The sequence below is a fragment of the Hemitrygon akajei genome, chromosome 5, assembly GCF_048418815.1.
Source record: "Hemitrygon akajei chromosome 5, sHemAka1.3, whole genome shotgun sequence".
Lineage (NCBI taxonomy): Eukaryota > Metazoa > Chordata > Chondrichthyes > Myliobatiformes > Dasyatidae > Hemitrygon > Hemitrygon akajei.
Genome location: NC_133128.1, coordinates 139,551,892 through 139,570,871, shown reverse-complemented (window position 1 = coordinate 139,570,871; position 18,980 = coordinate 139,551,892). Strand labels below are relative to the sequence as shown.

General features: G+C 41.0%; 1 protein-coding gene across 4 annotated transcripts in view; it reads left to right on the top strand.

The window, feature by feature from the left end:
- Positions 1-18,980, top strand: part of agap1 (ArfGAP with GTPase domain, ankyrin repeat and PH domain 1) — a 642,020-nt gene that overhangs the window by 267,415 nt on the left and 355,625 nt on the right. The window lies entirely within an intron of this gene.

Below are 18,980 nucleotides of genomic sequence, written 5' to 3'. Positions count from 1 at the left end.
AAATGAGAGATCTTCTAACTTAAGTGTACTTTCCTGTTTAATCCCCTGATTCCTGTAGTATCTAAAAATGTACATGTCTCAAAATTGAATGTACCTTACAAGTGTACATTTACTAGCTTCTTGGGTGGTGAATTCCAATGATTAATCCAATCTATGTAATTAAGTTTCTCCTCATCTCAGTATGAAGTAAAATTTCATGGTCAGAAATCTTTAAACAGGGTACCCACTGCTCACGTTCCCACAAAGAAAACCGAGGCCAGAGCCACTGAATGACCAAAGCAGTGGTTTGGTGCAACAAGTTAAATATGTTCATGACATATGATGGGTGAATAGTTCAAAAGAGAGTCAGTCTGAGTACAGTAAGCTGAGAGGGCAAGTTAACAGGAAAATACAAGAGAACACCAGTTACAAATACATGGAGGGAAACGTAGTAGCTTTTATAGACATGGTAACAATATTATAACAAGGAGAGGGCCAATTAAGGACAAAAAGGTGATCTGTGAATAGTTACTGATGAGCTTTTTGTATCAGTTGTTACCTGGGAAGATAATGTTACCAAAATCTCAGTGAAATTGGAAATGTTCAACATTAATGGGGTGGAAGTTAATAGTGGTAAGGATTTGGCATGGCTGGTTATGTCTAAAGTAACTAAGTCAGCAATTCCAAATGTAATGAGTGCTTGGTTGCTGATGGCAATGAGTTTGATGTGCTGAGGAACTTCCTACAATTGACCAATTCTCCCTTCGTAAACAGCGGAACTGTTTGAGCAGTGATTCTCAATGGGGGGTGGTTACGTGTCCTATGGGGGCATTAGGGGAAATAGAAGTCATCGGGGAGGTGTTCAAGATTCGGGGGGGGGCACAGTAAGTGACACCTTAACTTGAGGCACAAGACCTGACCTACCATTAGTAGAGCAAGCACTTCCAAAAAAAGGGATGAGGCACTGAAACACATGAAGAACCATAGCTCTGCAGGCAGTGAGTGCTCATCGTTACAACACATCTGAAACTTGGCAATCTCATCTGAACTTACCAAACAGACATTATTGGGGTTGCATAAATTAGCAAATGGTGCCCAACAGTTCCCCTTGACTTGCAGGATGGACTGAGTTCATGCAATTTAACGGTTGGTTAAATCTTAATTTTCTAAACATATCTACGGAAAACAGGTCGCGAAACGATAGTGCTGGCCATTTCCAAACGGTAAAATAGAGCCAATCAGTGAACCTGTTGACCCAGAGGATTTCTCTTGAGGGGTTCAGTGCAACCTCGGCTTCATATGTGGGGTCAGGAACCACCTTTGGGGATTATGAGACCTTACGTGACTGGTCATTTGTGCTAACTGGAATAGTGTAAAGGTAGCTTGCCAAACACTAGCTCTATCCTGACTAACATTCAGATTCCAATCTGAATCCTTGTCGACGTAATTTTCCTTGTTGTGATCGTCTTTATCTTCGCCTTGCCGTCCCTTTGTGTACTGCTACCATCATTTCATCCGTGTCAATTCGCTGTCGTCATCAACATCCAATAGGCGTTCCCAGTTTGTGTTCATTTTAAATTTTCATTTATACCCATTAATGATGGATAAATACGGCGCAATCTCTGAGTCTGAAGACGGTGAAGCCATGAATTCTGATCCTGCTGAGAAACAGAAACTACAGAAAGTGCATCAATACAATGTTACACACCTGGAGTATGGATCTATTTCATTCCCATCAGATCAGTGTGTTTTGTTTGTAATACTGTACTATCTAATGGAGCCATGAAACCATCAAGGTTGCAGGAACACCTCTGTAAAAGGAATCCTGAAAAGGCTACTTATGGTATTACTCAGTTCCAGAAGATGAAAGAAGCATTTGAAAAGAGTTGTACACTCAAGTCATTTGCCAAGAAAGCTTAAAAATAACTTTGGTAGTGGTCTCATTGCTTCATATAACATTTCCAAAATGATAGCAAACTGTGGAAAATCTCAAACAATTGGTGAAAGTTTAACAATGCCTACTCACCACATTTTGAAAATGGATACCGGTATTTTAAAATCAATTCCTCTGAGTGATAACCCTGTAGCTCATTGTATTGATGAAATGAGTGAAGACATTGAGTATCAACCATGCATAGAGCTACAAAAAACAGAATTTCAGATGCAATTGGATGAGTCAACTGTGTGACACATGAGGCATTTATGAAAAACCAAATTCCAAGTCTGCTTTCAATCCATTGTGTAATACATCAACATCTCATAGTCAAAGAACTCAGCCAGCAACTTTTTTTCAAGCATGAGTCTTATAATATCTGCTATCAACAAAGTTAAAGCTCTTCTAAGCTTTAGATAGCTAGATGAGCAGAATAGCAGAATATTTTGCCAGCAATGCCGAGGTAATAATAAAGAGGTGGAACGCTTGCTTCTTCACACTGAAGTACATTGGCTGTCAAAGGGCTGCTTCTTAAAATGTTTCTTTGATCTTCTTGACACTGTGGTTGAAGTTTTGCTCAGAGTCACCAAGAGCTTGGAAAACAAGATTGAACTTCAATGTGGAGATATGGCATACCTAGCCGATCTGTATGACAAAATGAACGTTCTAAGTATGAAATTGCAAGATGCGAATTTCAATTTAATCCAGGCAAAAAGTGCAGTGTCCACTTTTCTCAGGAAATTGGAAATATATAAGCAAAGCATTGGGAGAAGAATGTCCTCACAGTTTCCCTGCATGGAAAGTATGGCACTGTCTTTCACAGATGGTGATTTGCATGAGTACTGCTTACACTTGTAGTCATTGAAGAAGCATTTTCAGAATCGCTTCAAGGATTTGAACGATCTGGGAATTCTGGACGAGGTAATTCACCCATTTCTTTGCAAGGTGGAAGAATAGGAAGAGAGCTTGCAGGAAGAAATTAATGAAATTCTTAATGAAGAAGAAAAAAATGCTTTTCAAAAATGTTGGCTATTGTGGTACGTGGCTACACTGTCATACAAAGTTTCCTGGTTTTTGGAGAAGAACCAAACTGTTCTTCATTGCATTTCCATCCTCCTACCTTGTTTAAAGAGGCTTCAGTGCAGTGAACTACATACTCACAAGTATGAAGGTGCTTTGGGGGATGTTGGCAAGTATGAAAGTGATTTAGGGAGGAGTTGGGCTAAAAAGGGTTTGGAAATTCTGTTAGAGGATTGGAAAAATTGACACTTGTATGAAAACCTGTGTTCAGAAAGGGATTTAAAAACATTTTGGGCATCATCTGCACCATGTTCACTTTAATCTCAGTGTTGGGGAAGCACATAGAAACGATTGGAAAAGAAATAAGGCAGCACATGAAGATTATTGAGTTAAGAAGGGGCTGCAGCATGGATATGTTAAAGACAACCCATCTTTAACTGAACTGATTAAAATTTATGATGAGCTAACAGAAGAGGTTTAATTTAGAGAAGTTTTGGGAGGCAGTTAGACAGACACAGAACAGGCAGGGATTGTATGCGTATGGGCATTGTGCAGTTTAAATTGACACCTTGGTTGGCACAGACATTGTGGGCTGAAGAGCCTATTTCTGTGCTGTACTGTTAAGTTCTATAAACTGTTCTGTATTTGTGTAAGATTGGTGAAGGATTGCAGTAGATGTTGTCTATATCAATATTCAAATATTTTTCAGCAAAATGCACAATAACAAATGCTCATGAACAGAAAATGGAGAGTAGTGGTTAATGTTTTCTTGGAATAAAGCTGGTGGGCAGTGGTGTTCCCTGGGCATTTGTACACCAATCGTGTAAATTCATGACTTGGGTATGAGTCTACAGAACAGAATTTCACAGTTAGTTGATGGCGCCAGGTTTGGGGTTATAGTAAACCCTCAGAAAGAGAGAGTAATGGACTGCAGGCAGACAAGGAGACTCGAGAGACTTCAGATACTGGAATCTTGAGTAACAAACAATCTGCTGGAAGAATTCAGTGGGTCAAGCAGCATCAGTAGGAGGAATGGAATTGCCAACATTTTGGATTGAGACCCTGCCTTGGGACCAAGTTTGGCAATCAAAATGGCAGAGATCAGAATTCAACACAATGTAAAGTCATTAATTTTGGCTGAAGGAATAGCAGAGACTAAATAGCCAATGTCTCAAGGGATGCAAGAACAGGGATACAGTTGTGTTATGTGCACAAATCTTTGAAAGTGGCAAGGACTTGGAGGCAGTGTTAGTACACAGAGATAGAAAGTGTTAATGAATAAAATTGTAGAATATAAAAGGTGGGAAGACAGCTTTATTTAGCCTCAACTGCAGTAGACTTGTATATCACTCATACATTTGTACAGATGTACTGTGGAGCACTTTCTAACTGGTTGCATCACTGTCTGGTATGGAGGGGCCACTGCCCAGGATTGGAAAAGTTTACAGAAAGTTGTAATCTCAGCCAAGCTCCCTTATGGGCACTAGCCTCCCCCACATCTGGGACACTTTCAAAAGGCGATTCCTCATAAAGCAGCTTCGATCATTAAGGACCCTCATCACCCAGAAAATGCCCTCTTTTTATTGCTACCATCAAGGAGGAGGTACAGGAGCCTGAAGATGCACACCAAACATTTCAGGTACAGCTTTTTCCCCTCCGCCATCAGATTTCTGAATGGACAATGAATCCATGAACACTACCTCAGTATTTTTCCTCTCTTTTTGCACTACTTATTTAATTTAATTTTCTTTATTTATGCATACTTATGTAATTTTTAGTTTTTTTATTACTATGTATTGCAACATACTGCTGCCGCAGAACAAATTACACGATATAAACCCGATTCTAATTCTGATTCAGGGAAGCAAGCCATTTAACCCACATGAATCTGCATTAATCAAGCAAATGTTTATAAGATCCCATTTTATTCTCCCTAAAATTCCCAGATTCAGGCACCCACCTGCACACCAGGGGCAATTTATATTGGTAAGTCAGCCTACGGAGCCACGTGTCCTTGGGAAGTGGGAGGAAACTGGAGCAGTTGAAGGAGACCTGTGAAGTGACAGGGAGGACATGCATACTCCACACAGCCAGTTCCTGGGGTCAGGATCCAGCTCTGGTTGCCAAGGCTGTGAAGCAGCAGTTCAACCAGCTGTGTTGTGTATTTAATACTTCAATAGTATTTGAGGAATCTTGTATATACACTAGATAGTCTGATTTAGCATTCTTGTTTGTTTAAATAATTCATTGTGGGTTCTATGGATAAATATGTGAATTGCATATGTCATGAAGCTATCACATGATACGTGCATGCCTTGCTTAAAGTAAACACAAAGTTAGACTCACATTTTGGACTCCTGTGTCTTCCTTTGAATTAGTTTAATGTTTTGAAGTTGCAAACCATAACAAGGTGTAACTGCACCTGCAGGAATTGAGTGAAGCCCAACATTTTATTTGTTGACTGGAATATAAATTGTCAATGGTAATTTTAATTGTTTATTTGAATCCGGATAGGAGCTTGGTGTATAATTTTTACCATGTCTTGGTGTAGCAGGGAGTATGTGGTGCTTGCTATTAGCTTTTAGTCACTGCATTTTGATAATTACCAATTTATCACCATCAATGTCCAGCTCCCTTCTCATTACTACCATCTAGGTGGAGGTACATGAACCTGAAGACACACACTCAACATGTTAAGGTATAGCTTCTTCCGCTCTGCCGTCAGATTTTCAAACAGAGCATGAACCCATGAACATTACCTCACTATTTTGCTCTCTTTTTACTGTACTCATTTTTAAATTTCTTATTGTAACTTTTGGTAACTTTTCTGTGTTTCACTGTACTGCTGTCACCAAACAAATTTCATGATATCCATCAGTGAAAAGAACCTGAGTCTGAAGTCCATGAACCTCAAACTAAAATACTGTGGTGAATCAACTAAAATGTGAAATTTGTTAACTTTAAAGCAGCAGTACAGTAAAATACATGATAAATAATTCAAGAACAACAGTCTGAGTTACATTCAGTATATATATGTCTATTAAATAATTGAGTTAAAATAAGTAGTGGAAAAAACAAATTAAAAAATAGTGAGGTAGTGTTCATGGGTTCAAAGTCCATTTAGAAATCAGGTGGCAGACGGGAGGAAGCTGTTCCTGAATAAATGAGTGCGCCCCTTTAGGCTTCTGTACCTCCTTCCTGATGGTATCAGTGTGAGGAGTGCATGTCCTGGGTGGTGGCGGTCCTTAATGATAGATGCCGCCTTCCTAAGGCTTTGAAGATGTCTTTGATACTATGGAGGCTAGCACTCATGGTGGAGTAAACACGAGGAAATCTGCAGATGCTGGAAATTCAAACAACACACACAAAATGCTGGTGGAACACAGCAAGCCAGGCAGCATCTATAGGGAGAAGCACTGTCGATGTTTCAGGCTGAGACCCTTCATCAGGACTTATTTAAAAAAAAGTGATGGAGCTAACTAATTTAACAAGTTTCTGCAGATTACTTCGATCTTGTGCAGTAGCACCCCCTTCCCCATACCAGACAGTGATGCAGTCAGAATGCTCTCCATGGTACATTAGTAGAAGTTTCTAAGTATTATGGTTGACAAACCAAATCTCCTCAAACTCTTTATGAAATATAATCGCTGTCTTGCCTTTATAGCTGCATCAGTGTGTTGCATCCAGGTTGGGTCCTCAGAAATATTGACAGCCAGGAACTTGAAGTTGCTCACTTTCTCCAGTTCTGATCCCTCTATGAGGATTGGTTTGTGTTTCCTCATCTTACCCTTTCTGAACTCTACAATCACCTCTTTGGTCTTACTGATGTTGAGTACAAGGTTGTTATTGCGACACCACTCAACTAGTTGGTATATCTCACTCCTGTATGCCCTTTTGTCACCATCTGAGATTCTGCCAACAATGGTTGTATCATCAGCAAATTTATAGAAGGCATTTGAGCTATGCCTAGCCACACAGTCATGGGTGCAGAGTGAGTAGAGCAGTGGAGTAAGCAGCCATCCCTGTGGTGCCGCAGTATTTCCTGTCAGCGAGGTGGAGATGTTATTTCTAGTCCGCACAAGCTGGTCTTCCAATGAGGAAGTTGAGGATCCAGTTGCAGAGGGAGGTACAGAGGTCGAGGTTCTGTAGCTTACCAATCAGGACTGTAGGAATAATGAGCTATAATCATTCAACATCATCTGAAAATTCAAAATGCATCCCCAGATTACATCTCTTTGTGCACCCCAGTGTCGTTTGTTGTATTGTAGTCCTTGCCCTCTCAGATCTGGATCATTTATTCTCCAGACACAGACAGCTTTCATTTCCTTTCCCCACACGCAAGAGGAAAGGATCATAAATTATGACATTGTTAGGCTCTAGGTCAGCCATTCTGACATGAGTAACTTTACCTTACGTGCTTTACACCATTGTGCTGAGATGGTAACTTAACAGCTAGTACAGGAACTTAATAGCAATTGTTCGGGGAAAAGTATCACTGGTACTGGTCTGATGTTTGCATGAAGTGCCAGCAGTTCCATGCTTAAACTCTCACTGTTTATCAGTGTCAGTGCTGGGAAGTCTGGACCCCCATATGTATGCTGGTGATCACCTTTATTGCTGACAGCTGTTCAGTGTTTCCCTAACTCTGTGAATGCGAGGTTACAACAACTCCTTGGAATTTTACCCAGGAATCTAGTATCACTGGTGTCTAGTTATGCTTTCCAGCAATTTTTGTGGACTGGCCTTGCAATGGGAGGTTTACAGAGCGTAGTAACATAGAACATAGTAGGAGAGCGTCAAGACTAATATCACTGTTCCAGTTATGTGTAAGTAGATATCAAGGCGGTAGTGTAAAATGAAGAGAAACAGTAAGAAGAAAATTGTCTCATGCAACGAGAAATTCTGATTTGAAGTATCTGTATTAAAACTGCACTGCATTGATTGCCTGTGAGTATTCTGTTTAGACAGAGCATCTTCACCCCTCACCCAGTGCACACAATCTTAGGTACTATTGGTTTATATTGGAGCCCCAATTGTAACAATAATATTTGCTCATGACAGCATAGGTTTATACAGTATGAATAAATTAGTACAAGTATTCCAAAATGGGAGAACAGTTTGATAAAAACTGACACTGCACCACAAAAGCAGATACCAGGATGGTGGTCATGTCCTGATTTTCGCCGTCCAAATCCTGAGTTTCCTGAGGCACACCGTCACTGTCTGTGATCAGGTGATTGTGATCAGCTAATTTGGCAGTGTCCGCCACAGTAATCAAAGAGCTGTTTCCAAAAAAAAATCTAACGATAAATAGGATCAACTGCATTTGGCATATGTGGCACACTAACGTGTATTAGGAACTTGCTGTGATTTGTTGGTCAGGGTGTGACATGCATCAAAAAATAACATTCAAAAATTATAAAGAATTATATAAAAATAAAGATAGAGGTTTAAGTACAGGTATGGAATAAAATGTGTGTAAATACATAAATGCCAGTGTGTATTCAGAATGTTATCAAAAGTGGTTTAAGTATTTACAGTGCATTGCAGTGATGGGGGGGGGCAATAACTAGATGGTTGATCAGATTAACTATCTTGGGGAAGAAACTTAAGATATTGTGAGATAAAGATGAGAAAATCTACAGATGCTGGAAATCCAAGCAACACACGCAGGAACTCAGCAGGCCAGGCAGCATCTATGGAAAAGAGTACAGTCAACATTCAATGGCTGAGACCCTTCATTAGGACACTTTATGAGTGTTGATGAAGGGTCTCAGCCTAAAACATTGACTTTTTTTTTCCCATAGATGCCTGCTGATTTCCTCCAGCACTTTGAGTGTGTTGTTAAGGTAGTGTGAGTTTTCTTTGTTTTATTAACCATATAGCTTTTTCCAGAAGAGAGCTTTCAGAAATAGCGGTTTGCAGGGTGTAGTGTCTGTTTTTCAACAGAAACTACCCAGGGTGGGGAGAGTCTCTGCAGGGTGGGTTGTGTCTGCAATGATTTTTCATTGTACTCAATGTGTATTCAATATGAAGGCAGAACTTTGTCTTCCAGGCAATCACTCTACTGTCACCGACTGATGAACTTGCAGCAATTAAATGGATATGGGTAAGGTGGAATTCAAGTAGGATTCAAGCAGTTGTTTTAGTCATGTCCTGCTGTGGTACCAGGGTTATAACCTTGTCCTCAAGCACTGATACTGATGGCCAAGTTACTCTTAGTGATGGGCATTCATATCCTCACCACAATTATGTTCTGTACAACCTGCTACTTGCTGGGTGTTGTTGTATTCAGGATTTTAGATCCTTTCAACTTTCCCTGGGTCTGGAGTTCATGAAGGCAGCAGATTTTCATCTCTGTTGTATTTGGCCAACAAGATGGATTTTTAACAATCATCCAGTAGCACATTTTTAAATTGTGTAAGATAGAAAACAAGCAGGAAGAAGCCATTTGGCTCTTTTTGCCGCCTTCAGTAAAATCATGACTCATCTTTTACTTCAGTGTTATTTTCTTGCCTTTATCACAGATCTCTCGATATTCTAAAGTTTTGAATGTCATCAGTGAGTCAACCACTAACATCATCAGTAGATGCTCTCTGAGAGAAGAATTTTTTTCTCATTCTGCTCTCAGTGGGTGACCTCTTTGACTGTAATCCCTGGTTGCACACAGTCCATGCAGATATATTGATTTAGCTGGAAGCAGAAGCACATTGCCAAGACAACTATAGCTGCACTTTGCAGTCTCAACCATCCCACGTGGACAAGGGGCGTGGAAAAATCCACCCCATGCGTGTTCCCGTCAAGTCAGGTCACTTTTTATTGTCATTTCGACCATAACTGCTGGTACAGTACACAGTAAAAACGAGACAACATTTTTCAGAACCATGGTGCTACATGGTACAAAATCTACACTGAACTATGTGAAAAACAACAGAAAAAAGAACTACACTAGACTACAGACCTACTCAGGACTGCAGAAAGTGCACAAAACAGTGCAGGCATTACAATAAATAATAGACAAGACAATGGAGGGCAGTAAGTTAGTGTCAGTCCATTCTCTGGGTATTGAGGAGTCTGATAGCTTGGGGGAAGAAACTGTTACATAGTCTGGTCGTGAGAGCCCGAATGCTCCATTGCCTTTTCTCAGATGGCAGGTGGGAGAAGAGTTTGTATGAGGGGTGCGTGGGGTTCTTCATAATGCTGTTTGCTTTGCAGATGCAGCGTATAGTGTAAATGTCCATAATGGCGGGAAGAGAGACCCCGATGATCTTCTCAGCTGACCTCACTATCTGCTGCAGGGTCTTACGATCCAAGATGGTGCAATTTCCGAACCAGACAGTGATGCAGCTGCTCAGGATGCTCTCAATACAACCCCTATAGAATGTGAATGAGGATGGGGGGGTGGGAGATGGACTTCCCTCAGCTTTCACAGAAAGTAGAGATGCTGCTGGGCTTTCTTTGCTATGGAGCTGGTGTTGAGGGACCAGGTGAGATTCTCCACCAGGTGAACACCAAGAAATTTGGTGCTCTTAACGATCTCTACAAGGAGCCGTCAATGTTCGGGGGGAGTGGTCGTTCTGTGCCCTCCTGAAGTCAACAACCATCTCTTTTGTTTTGTTCACATTCAGAGATAGGTTGTTGGCTTTGCACCAGTCCGTTAGCCGCTGCACCTCCTCTCTGTAAGCTGACTCATTGTTCTTGCCGATGAGACCCACCACCGTCGTGTCATTGGCGAACTTGATGATGTGGTTCGAGCTGTGTGTTGCAGCACAGTCGTGGGTCAGCAGAGTGAACAGCAGTGGACTGAGCACACAGCCCTGGGGTGGCCCCTGTGCTCACTGTGATGGTGTTGGAGCTGCTGCTCCCGATCTGGACTGACTGAGGTCTCCCAGTCAGGAAGTCTAGTATCCAGTTGCAGAGGGAGGTGTTCAGGCCCAGTAGGCTCAGCTTTCCAATCAGTTTCTGAGGGATGATTGTGCTGAATGCTGAACTGAAGTCTATAAACAGCATTCGAATGTACGTGTCTTTTTTGTCCAGGTGGGTTAGGGCCAGGTGGAGGGTGATGGCAATGGCGTCATCTGTTGAGCAGTTGGGACGGTACGCAAACTGCAGGGGGACAAGTGAGGGGGGCAGCAGGGTCTTGATGTGCCTCATGATGAGCCTCTCGAAACACTTCATGATGATGGATGTGAGTGCGACGGGACAGTAGTCATTGAGGCAGGACACTGAAGACTTCTTTGGCATGGAGATGATGGTGGTGGCCTTGAAGCACGTTGGAACGGTGGAGTTGCTCAGGGAGATGTTGAAGATGTCAGTGAGAACATCTGCTAGCTGGTCTGCACATCCTCTAAGCAGTCTACCAGGAATATTGTCTGGTCCAGCAGCCTTCCGTGGGTTGACCCTGCACAGGGTTCTTCTCACATCAGCCACGGTGAGACACAGCATGGTGAACCACACCACCATGAGACGAATTGTGATTCCTTCTTCGTTACTGACTCAAATTCCTGAAACTCCCTTCTAAAACATGTCACTGGATTTACCTTTGCAATTCACAAAGAGAGTTTTCCCAGAATTATCTTGGAAGTTACAAGACATTAACGTGAAGAGATAGGCTAGCTGATGACACTTGTCCTGTTAATAAAAATGGAAAGCTTAATACTGGCTTCAACTGTCTGCATTTGACAACATCTCAGCAATTGCAGGTAGTATTTTTTTAAGTTTATTGCAAAGACAGTGATCTGTGTACTGCGGGATTGTACTTTTCCACTATAATACACTGTCATCAAGCACTCTAAAGAAACAATTGTTCTTTTACAATTGGTAAGCCAGGACTGGGCTGGCCGGTGGTGTAGTGGCATCAGCACTGGTCTCTGAGGCAGATGGTCCTGAGTTTGAATCTGGCCACAGCAGTATTGCATTGAAGAAAGGCCTGCCAATCTACTTCCGCATCTTGCCACAAAAGCCCATTGGACAACTATACTATCCATTGGGTCGCCATGAGTTGGCAGCAACTCAACAACAGCAACAAACCAGGACTAAAGAGCAAAATTTTAAACTAGCATTTTACAGATAGATCCTGAATTAATATTGGAATGTATTTGATTTAGCTGGGAGCAGAAACTCATAATTTAAAAAAGTAATTTGTTTTTTTTCGGGGAAGATAAAACATGAATACTAACTTAATCTTTTAGGGCATGGAAGCTGCTATGCAAAATGCTAATTATGGGTTGGTATGCCACTTACCACTCACTTTGATGTTGTTCAACAAAGCATAACACTTAAGGATATTCCACAAACAGCGTTTCAAATAGAAACGGTCCATTTATTAAGTATGTGAACCATTCAGTATTTTGGAGCTCACTTGTGTGTAAAAAAAAAAGAAATAGAATCAGGAGTGAACCATTGGGACCCTCAAACCTGGTCTGCCATTCAGCAAGTTTGCAAATGAACCTGGACTCAAGACTTTGATCTCCAGATAGAATCAGAGAGAAATACAGCACTAAAACATTTCCCTCAGGACGCTTAGTTTGTGCTGACCATCAGCCAATCATTCATTCTTATCAGACATTAAATCTTGCTTTTTATTCTCCCCACTTTCCTATCAACTCCCTCTGGGTTCTACCCCTCACCCACATAGGAGGGGCAACTTACAGCGACTAATTAACTCCTAACCAGCGTGGATAATTTCACATCTCAATTCTGAACCGATTTCCGCAGCCTACAAACTCTCCTTCAAGGACTCCAAAACTCTTGTTCTCAATTTTTAGTTTTACATTTTGTCGTCTTTTGCACATTCATCAGTTCTTCATTTTTGTACAGTTTGCTCATAAATTCTATTGCATTTCTTACTTTTCCTGTAAATGACTGCAAGAAAAGCTGAATCTGAAGGTGGTATATTGTGACTATAAGTCTCCTGTGACTTTGACCTGCACACCTTTTGGATGTGGGAATAAACCGGAGCGCGTGGAGGGAACTCTCACAGCACCAACCAGAATCAAAGCCAGGACACTGATGCTCTGAGGCAGCAGTTCTCCTTACTGCACCACCCACAGTGATCACTTCTCACGCTATCAAAACATCCATTGCTTCCAATACAAGCAATGAACAAAAAACCACCCTCTGCGGGTAGAGGATTCCAAAGCAGTGCAGCCATCCATGTGAAACTATTTTCCCTCTTCTCTGACTGAGCCTTCCCCTGACACCACGGCACAGTTCAACTAGCTTTTACAGTCAGTAGGTTTCCACCCGATTTTATTGTCTCGCAATGAATGCCAACAGCATTTTAAGGGGCAGGAGAGGGTCTGTAGGTTGTGGCAATCAGTTCAGAATTGAGATGTGAAGTTGTCCACGCTGGTTAAGAGTTTATTAGTTGCTGTAAATTGCTTTCTTTGGCGCTGTATCACCATTGAGACTACACTGCTGCTGGTATCTGGGATGTGCAAGGCCAGCAAGAAAGGTCCTCCACAACAAGACAAGGAAATGTTATCTCGGAAGTCTAAGGTGCTGATTTTAGGGTCTTTGAAATGTGGACATTCATAATGACTGCTTTAGCTTGTGGTAAAAGTGTGCACCACAGTTTAACTATCTTGGCATATAGGAGGGTTAGGATTCCAAGAAAATTAAATAAGTTGAAAGGCATAATTCTAATATTAAAAGGAAGAGGACCTTTTATTTCACTTCACACAGACACATACAAAGGAGGCTATTTTTAAATCTATAAACAGTAAAATTGATGTAGAAAAAAATGTTTGAAGATGCATTCATTGAGTTGGACGGGTGCGGGGTGCACACATGACACCGTGAATGAAAAGTGAGATATGAAGCAGGGCAATTAAAGGGCTGCCAGAAAACATGGAAGGTGTTACACCCTATCAACGATGTGAGCTATGGAGATGACTGTGGAGGTGCAGAGTGAATATCAACAAAGGTTCAGAATCTTGGGCATGGGTCCATCACAGTTGATGGAGCAGGCCATCACCCAACCTCCTGACATCCTTGGCTTAGCACTGCAACATGCAACAGTAAAGGTAGATTCCAGGCCAATATCCTGCCTTGGGAACCCTCGGCAAATGAATTAGTTCCTGTGGCATCAACTTATGTGCTAATAGAGTCTGTAAATTGTATTATTGTGAAGTTCAGTGCTGTTCAGCTGCACAGGAAAACTAAATGTAAATCCTATTGATGAGATGTTGTGTTGAATGCTGTTTTAACAGGGTACTGTGTATCAATTCCACAGCCAAAATTCTATTTTGTTTGAGGAGAGAAGTTGCATGGGGGGTGGGGGGGGGTGAAGTTTGGATTGAATTGACGTTATTACTTACATCCTTCATATACATGAGGAGTAAAAATCTTTATGTTACGTTTCTGTCTAAATGTGCAATTTATAGTAATTTATAATAAATAGTATGCACAACGGAATAATCAATATAATATAGAAGTACGGTTGTGTCAGCAAGCAGTCTGATGGCCTGGTGGATGAAGCTATCCCAGAGCTTGTTGGTCCTGGCTTTTATGCTGTGGTACCATTTCCCAGATGGTAGCAGCTGGAACAGTTTGTGGATGGGGTGCCTCGGTTCCTCAATGATCCTTTGGGCCCTTTTTACACACTTGTCTTTGTAAGTGTCCTGAATAGTGGGAAGTTCACATCTACAGATGCGCTGGGCTGTCCACACCACTCTCTGCAGATTTCTTAGTGCATTCCTTCTGATTGTTCATACTTTACAGTGAAATATAGTGACAACAGGGTTGAAAAGCTCTTCAGGAGTTCCCAACCTGAGGTTCACAGTCCCCTTGGTTAATGGTAGGGGTCCAGGGCATAACAAAGGTTGGGAACATAGAAGGAACCACAGCTGTATCTATTGACTGTGCTTAGGCACTTCTGACCGTTGTACAGTGGGACAGCTGGAGATTTCTTTCTCCTTTTGGTCATAGGATGGAGGTAATTAAAAACAGGAGAGGGGAAGGAATTCTGCTGGGAGGTAGTACTGCCCTGCATTTTAGCACAGAACTGCACAGCCACTGTACTTGAACTTTTCTTAATGGGCACTTCTATAATCTTGGGTGTTTGAAGACCAGTGCTGTAAAAACCAGCTGAACTCCTCTTTAATTTTATAGTTTACTGTCAGTTGTAGAGTGATAGTGGTTCTCTCCCACTTCTCTTGCTTTTTGTCGTTAATTGTTGGGCCTCGTTGAACCTCAGATACTGAACAATGTAGGAGCTACAGGAATAGATGCCGCCTTTACATAATGAGGTGATATTTTCAGCAGCATGACTGTGTCTCTAAAGAGCACGTAAGAAGAAAGAGCTTGCATTTATGTAATACCTGTCTCAACTCAGGACATCATGAAGCACTTTTAGCCAATGAAATATGTGGCAATTTTGTCATAGAACAGTAGCGGAGAGGAGCAGGAGCTTTGACCCTCAGTCATGTTGGGCTAATTAAATTAGTAATCAAATCCGCAACTTTATAATCATTTCTGCCCACACAATGGCCATATCCATTCCCTGCACATTCATGTGCCAATGTAAGAACTTATTGAACATCTCTATCATATTTACCTCCACTACCACTCCTCCCAGCACGTTCCATGTACCCAACACCGTAAAATAAATTAGTCTCATACATTTCCTTTGAACTTATTCCCTCTTACTTTAAATGCTGCATGTCCTCTGGTATTAGAAATTTCAACCCTAGAAGAAAGATACTGACGATCTACTCTCTTTGTGCCTCTCATAATCTTATAAACCTCTATCAGATCTCCCTTCCGGTTCTGTCACTCCAGAGAAAACAACCCAAATTTGTCCATCCTCTCAAAGCATATACTCTCTAATCCAGGCAGAAAACCTCTTCTGCACCTTCTCCCAAGCTTCGATATCCTTCCTATAATGGGACAACAAGATTTGAATGCAATACTCCAGAAGTGGCCTAATTGGAGTTTTATAACTTCCTGACCCTTAAACTCAGTTCCCTGAATAACGACAGGAATCCCATGTGCCTTTTTTTTTACCATGCTGTCTACATGTGCAGCCACTTTAAGGGAGCAACAAACTTAAACTGCAAGATCCCTTTGCTCATCAACACTGTTAAGGGTTGTAGGATTCTGGTGTATTTCAAATCCCAAGTTCTTTTAGAAGTCAGGGAGGAGGCATAAAACATGTTACTTAATAATTGTTTATTTAGAATTATAGAACAAAGAAAACAGAAGCAAGATAGTGATAGTGGTCTTTCTACTTTGACGAAAAGATAAAGAAAAGGAGAAGGTGTCCCCGGTACAACACCTTTATACTGTGCAGACAAGGAAAATTCCATAGGTAAGAATAATCCATTTAGAAAATACTCTAATAAAATCAACCAATGAGAAAATACTCCTTCAGATCAAAGAAGCTAAGAAGTTTCCAGAATTCTACTATGGATAGGTGTATTAAACTGTTACGTATATAAAGGTTACTTAAAGTGTAAGCAGATAATTAAACTAAAACTGAAAGGAAATAACAAAATTAAATGGTCGATCCAACAGGGACTTGCAGTTAATAATGAACATTCCCTTTACATTTGACCTCCCAAAGTGTAACTCCTCTCATTAGACTGGATTAAACTGCCATTTCTTTACAAATTTATATCCCGCTGTATCATTTGACAGTCATCTACACTATCTGCAACATCATCAGATTCAGATTCATTTGTTAATTATACGTATGTCGAAACATACAGTGAAATGCATCATTTGCATTAACGACCAAAGCAACCCAAGGATGTGCCATGGTCAGCCCACAAGTGTTGCCACCAATTATTGTATTTACTAACCTACCCATTTATAATTTCATCCAAGTCATGTATATACAGTGCCCCATCCCCCGGAAGTTTTCATGTTCTAATGTTTTATTGACTTTTTTCACTGATCAACAGCAAAAGACACTTTAGTGTCAAAGTGAAAACAGATCTCTACAAAGTGATCTAAATTAATTGCAAATATAAACCACAAAATTATTGATTGCAAAAGTATTCACCCCCTTCAAATCAGTATTTAGTAGATGCATCTTCGGCAGCAACTACAGCCTTGAGTCTGTGTGGATAGGTCTCTATCAGCTTTGCACATCTGGACACTGCAATTTTTCCTCATTCTTCTTTACACAACTGCTGAAGCTCTGTCAGATTGCAAGGGGAACTTTTCTAGCCCTTTTCAAGTCCAGCCACAAATTCTCAATTGGCTTGAGATCTGGACACTGACTTGGCTACTCCAGGACATTAATTTTGTTGTTTTTAAGCCATTCCTGTGTAGCTTTGGCTTTATGCTTGGGGTCATTGTCTTCCTGGAAAAGAAATCTTTTCCCTAGTCGCAGTTCTTTTGCAGACTGCCTTATTTTTTCCTCCAGGATTTCCCTGTATTTTGCTGCGTTTATTTTATCCTCTACCTTCACAAGCCTTCCAGGGCCTGCTGCAGTGAAGCATCCCCACAACATGATAGTCACCACCATGCTTCATGGGAGGGATGGTGTGTTTTTGATGTGCAGGGTTTGGCTTACGCCAAATATAGTGTTTAGACTGATGGCCAAAAAGTTCAGTTAATCAGACCATAGAACCTTCTTCCAGCTGACTTCAGAGTCTCCCACATACCTTTTGGCAAAATTTAGCCAAGATTACATGTGAGTTTTTTTTCAACAATGCTTTCTCTTTACCACTCTCCCATCTTAGCCACTTAAGCTTATAACTCTTCAAAGTTGTTATAGGTTTCCTGGTGGCCTTCCTTAATAATCCCCTTCTTGCACGATCACTCAGTTTTTGAGGATCTGCTGTGCCATATTCTTTCTATTTCATGATGATTGACTGAACTGTACTCCAGGGGATATTCAGTGACTTGGGAATTCTCTTGTATCCTTCTCCTGGTTTCTGTTTTTCAGTAACCTTGTGATGTTGCTTGGAGTGCTCTTTTGTCTTCGTGGTGTAGTTTTTGCCAGGATACTGACTCACCAGCAGTTGGACTTTCCAGAAATAGGTGTATTTTTAAGACAATCCATTGAAACACTGCCCGCACACGATGATCTCCATTTAGCTAATTATGTGACTTCTAAAACCAATTGGCTGTACCACTAATGATTGGTTTTGCCATATTAAAAAGAGTGAATGCCAATGCGATCTATTTTTTGTGTTTTATATTTGTAATTAATATAAATATCTTTTTGTAAAAATCACTTTGACACAGAAGAGTCTTTTACTGTTGATCAGTGTCAGAAAAACCAAATTAAATCCACTGTGATTCAGTGTTGTAAAACAATAAAACATGAAAACTTCCATGGGGTGGGGGGGGGAGTTTTTTTTATAGGCACTGTATTTTCGAAAAAGGAAAGTTCCCGGTGTGGATCCCTGCAGAACACCTCTAGTCACAGATTTCCAATCATGACAAGTCCCATTGGCTATTGCCTCTGTCTTCCATGGCAAGCCCATCTGAATCCAAACAGCAATTATACATGGATGCCATGCATCTTAATCTTCTGGTTGAGCCGCCCCACAAGGGAACTTGTCAAACACTTACTAAAATCAATGTAGACAACATCCACAGCTCTATCTTTATCACAGTAGACATCCTACTTCAGTTTGTATAAGCTCGTGGGTATTTCAAATGAAATGTGGTTTTGCATGCACAGAGCATCTCTAGGTACTGAACAGTTCTGTTTTTGCAAATGTCCTTAAGTTGATTTTGACCATAAGTTGGAAAATGTGTAAAAAAGATATTTGATACTGTAAACTGGTTGCATCATGGCCTGGTATAGAAAGACCAATGCCCAGGGACAGAAAAGTCTACAGAAAATGGATACATTCCAGTCCATCACAGGAAAAGCCTGCCCTGTCATTGTGTACGTTTACATGAAGTATTGCCACAAGAAAGCACACAAAAGACCCCCGCCACATGCACAGTACATACATCATGTTTATGAATATAATAGTGTCATAGGAGTCTATTTGTATGTTGAAGTGTCCATAAGTTGGGTGTTTGTGAACCAGGTCTGATATTCAGAGTGTGATGCTTTCTGTTGGACTCCTCTGCTGTG